The sequence below is a fragment of the Populus alba genome, chromosome 1 (genome assembly GCF_005239225.2).
Source record: "Populus alba chromosome 1, ASM523922v2, whole genome shotgun sequence".
Classification (NCBI taxonomy): Eukaryota; Viridiplantae; Streptophyta; class Magnoliopsida; order Malpighiales; family Salicaceae; genus Populus; species Populus alba.
In genome coordinates, this window is record NC_133284.1 from 54636305 (window position 1) to 54641380 (window position 5076).

A 5076-nucleotide genomic window follows, 5' to 3' on the forward strand; every position below is an offset into this window, starting at 1 on the left:
GTTTGTTTATATTAAATTGTTTTTTTATTATGAGATTTACTTAAAAATTTAAGTTTGAAATGTATTTTTTTGAGAAGTAATTTTTACATGTTATTGTAATTGAGTGTTGTAAGACTCTATTTATTTTTTGTGTTTTTAAAAATATTTTAAAAAAAAAATTAATTTTTTTTACTTCAAATTAATATTTTTTGTGTTTTAAGATCATTTTGATGCACTGGTATTAAAAAATATTTTTAAAAAAATAAAAAAAAATTATTTTGATGTATTTTTAAGTAAAAAACACTTTGAAAAAACAACCCCAAACATATAACTACCATGTATTTTATACATATTTTGTTACTATATATATAAATATCAATTATAAATTTTACCAAATACACATTTAAATATCCAACTAACTTAGCAAACAAACGCGCTCTGCTATTACTTCCCCTACAACATTCACGAAGATTTATGTCACTTGTTTATTTATTTATGTGTGTGTGTGTGTGTGTGTGAAAGAGGGCGTTTTCTTCCCTGTTTTCCCGACCTCTCTCATGGTGGCTTGTTTGTTTCTTGCCCCATGCTACAGGAGGACGAAACCTCTGTCATCTCTTGATTGTTGACAATTTACCACCCCCTTGGAGGATTTCCTGCTCCTCATTCACATCTTTTTTTTTATTTTATTTTTTTTAATAATTGTCAAGGTGTCTGTGATTTACTAAAGAGCCCATCCTCAAGCTAGCTATGAATCATTTTCTTCATACCGTACTGTTCTTAAAAGCTAGCCAAGGGTCAAAAGTTTCTTAATTCTCCCACGGTACATTCCTAAATAAATGCCTCCTTTCTTGTTTGAAAATTATGTTTTCTTTTTTATGCCCAACACATCTCAAATCTCGTACATAAACGTGACCTGGGTGGGTGCTGTTCTAATTCCAAAAAAGGGGGGGGACTAGACACAGTCGTCCATTGACGGCACCGCTGGCTGCTTGCTTTGTTCCACGATCGATGGAGATGAAGATTAAAGAATGGCACCTGTCTTGAGATCAGAGATTAAAGTTGGATTTTCTCAAGGGAGCTGGCACAGATATATAATGCATTGTGGGAGCGAGCATTCATGCATGCATCAAGAGTACTAACAGTACCGAGAATTAAAGAGGAGCTAGCAGCAAGATCATATCAAGAAGATATATATATATATATATATATATCAGAGAAAGAAGGAAAGGAAGGAAGAAAGCTCCTCCAGCTCCTCCTCTTTCATTTCATTCTCTTTTTGATCGGTGCTGGGCAGGGCAGCAGACATCACGGGGAAATGCATGTATACATGCATGACAAGCATTGCTTTGATCTTTCCAATATATATCTGTGTGTGTGTGTGTGTGTGTGTGTGTGTGTAGTTTGCTTGGAGAGGAGATACCTTCTTGTGTACATCCCTCCAGCTGCTGGGAGTTCGATCGAGGATTAATTAAGATATATATATATATATATATATATATATATATATATATATATATATATATATATATATATATTAACACAGTACGTACAATATTATGCAAATCAAATGCGAGGCAGCAAGGCAGATGTGTGTGTGTGTGTGTTATAAATTAAGTAGCTAGGATCGATCACTACGTACACACACACACACACACACACACACACACAGAGCTAATCCCAATTATGTGCTTAATTAATTACTCTCTTCCTTTTCTTCTTAGTTATTTGTTTTCTTCACATCTCCCTTCCTTTCCCATGAATTAATTCGTATATATAGCTAGAGAGATCGAGACCTTTCATATAATATTGTTAGCTTTAAAGCAAGCGTGTGTGTTTATATATACGTACGTGTAGTTGTGTGTGTGGTTCTCTCTAATTTCATGTAATAAATATATATAGTCGAGGATACTATTCACCTTGCTCTATATCTCACGATACACACACACTCATACATGAACCCGCATGATACTGTGAGTCATTTTTTTTGTATAAAAAATATTAAAAAAAAAAATTAAAAATTTTGGATTTTTCTGCAAAGCTATAAAATTAATAATAAAATAAAATTGAACTTGCATGACCCAAGCTTAAGTGAGCCTGACTGCAATACCAGACCCAGGAATATTGGATGTGAGTCTAGCTATAAGATCGTGTCATAAAAGTGTGATAATTAAATAGATTAATTAAAAAACATAAAGAAAAAAATCAACAGGAAGGAAAAAACGAATGAAGAAAAAGAAAAAAAAAATTAATTGGGTTAACCCTTTAAACCAGATTATCTGTAAAACCTGGGATTCAAGTCATGAAAGTTTGATAACTAAATAGAAAAAAAAAATGACGAGTTTACCTAGAATTAACTAGGTTAACCCATCAAACCAATTTAACCCATCAAATCCAGGATACGTGTAATGAAAGTATGAAAGTCTGATAATTAAATAGAAAAAAAAATTAACTTTAACAAACTAAACTAAATGAAAAAAAAAATAACTCGTCAAATTAGGTTAATGCATCAAACCCAAGATCTGTATCATGAAAATCTGATAACTAAATAAAAAAAAATTAACATTAACAAACTAAATCAAACAAAAAAAAAAAAAAAAAAAAAATTATATAATATAATATAATATAATACAATATAATTCTAATTCTAATTCTAATATAATAATTATAATAATATAATATATTAATAAGTAAATATATTAGTAAAAGGCGTGACATGCCCGCGCAATGCCGTGGGCTTGTGGCATACTTGTGCATTATCGTGGATTTGTGAAAAAAATCATATAAAAAAAACTGTTACATCCACAAAATTTTAAAGAAAAAAACTACACAAAAAAAAAATGAAAAAAAGAAGATGACAATTTTGGAAGAAAAAAAAGCAAAAAGCAAAAAAAAAAAATTAAAAAAAAAACATGTGGGGAAAGTTAAATCTAAATTTTCAACCAGCTCAATATTAAAATCATTTAAGAAAATAATGTAGCAATTTATAGTATTTTGTGAGGAAATATATAATTATAATTCTCATCCAGCTCAATATTAAAAAAAATCAACAAAGATAATTTTAATAAATGTAAAAAAAAAAACGAAAAGGAAAAAAAAAATCTAGGGAAACACTATAATAATCTATAGTGTTTCATGAGAAAATCTACAGTTGTAATTTTTAACCAGCGTAATATTAAAAACAATAAAAACAATTTAAAAAAAAAGCATAACAAAAAAAATCATATGAGAAAACACTGTATAGCAATCAACTATGTTTTAATTAAAAAAAGGCTAAATTGTCAACCGGTTCAGTATGAAAAAAATAAATTTGACAAAAATAAATTTGGCAAAAAAAACACAGATAAAAAAACATGTGGAGAAACACTATAGTAAGGCAAAAATAAAACACTGTAGCAATCTACAGTGTTTTAAAGAACTACAAAGCTAAATTCTTAATTAGTTTAATATAAAAAAAAATCGACAAAGATAATTCTGGAAAAAAATTATTTAATAAAAAACCATGTAGAGAAACACTGTAGCAATCTAGTGTTTTAAAGAAAAAAAATTAAAAAACTAAATTCTCAATCAGCTCAATAGTAAAAAAAAAAATCAACAAAAATAATTATGAAAAAAAAAAATATATAAAGAAGAAAGACAATTTTGGGAAAAATTAAAAAAAAAAACGTGGGGAAAGCTAAAGCTAAATTCTCAATCAACTCAATATTGAAAAAATAAATTCGACAAAGATAATTTAAAAAAAAAACATATAGGGGAAAACAATGCAGCCAAACAAAAACCATGTAAGGGAAACACTGTAGTAATTCATAGTTTTTTTTTATTTAAAAAAAAAACTACAAAACTAAGTTCTCAATCAGCTCAATATATATAAAAAAAGCCCGACAAAGACTATTTTTTTTAAAAAAAAAAGAAGTCAATTTTGGGTAAAAGAAATGAAAAAAAAAACATGTAAAAAAAGGAAACAAAAGCAAAAAAAAAAAAAAAAAAACACGTGGTGAAAGCTAACAAGTCAATTTTGGGTAAAAGAAATGAAAAAAAAAAAACATGTAAAAAAAGGAAACAAAAGCGAAAAAAAACACATGGGGAAAGCTACAGTGTTTTAAAGAAAAAAACAAAAAAACTAAAATTTCAACCAGCTTAATAGTAAAAAAATAAAATAAACAAAAATAATTCTGAAAAAAAAAACAAAACAAAAAAAAAAAAAATATGTAAAAAATGACAATTTAGGAAAAAAAAATATGTGGGAAAAGCTAAAGCTAGATTATTAGTCATCTCAATATTGAAAAAATAAATTCGATAAAGATAATGTTTTTAAAAAAATATGTGGGGAAACATTGCAGCAAAACAAAAACTATGTAAGGGAAACACTGTAGCAATCCATATTATTTTTTTTAAAAAAAAAACTATAAAGTTAAATTCTCAACCAACTTAATATATATATAAAAAAAAAAATCTACAAAGACATTTTGAAAAAAAAAAAAATAATAAAATCATAAAAAAAAAAAAAACATTGTATGAGAATATTATAGCAATTCACAATGTTTTAAAGAAAAAAAACTACATAGTTAAATTTTCAATCAGCTCAATATTTAAAAAAAAAAAAAAGAAGAAGAAGAAGAAGAAATCAATTTTGGGTATAAAAAAAGAAGAACAAAACAACATGTAAAAAAAAAAAAAAAACAAAAGCAAAAAAAAAAAAAAAAAAAAAAAAGAAGAAGAAAAAAAATTGCTATAATAATATCCCACGTTTTAGATTTCTTTAATATATATTCCCTTTCCTGATGCTATAATTAGTCACTAATTAATTAAATGGAGATATTAATCAAGGAGACTGTGGGTACGTACGTGCTGTTATAATAATATTAATCTTCCCACAACGAATATATATATATATATATATATATATATATATATATCAACTTTAAAGCTGATCACCGCCTCTGTGAGCTGTTAACATTAATTATTTTATCAAGCACCGTCTCATTACCACACTATCATCATATTTCTCACATTATTTTCTACTAAATACAAAAACAAAATTGTTTTATGTCAAATATTTTCAAAAAAAAATTATATATGGGTCTTTATTTTAATAATATA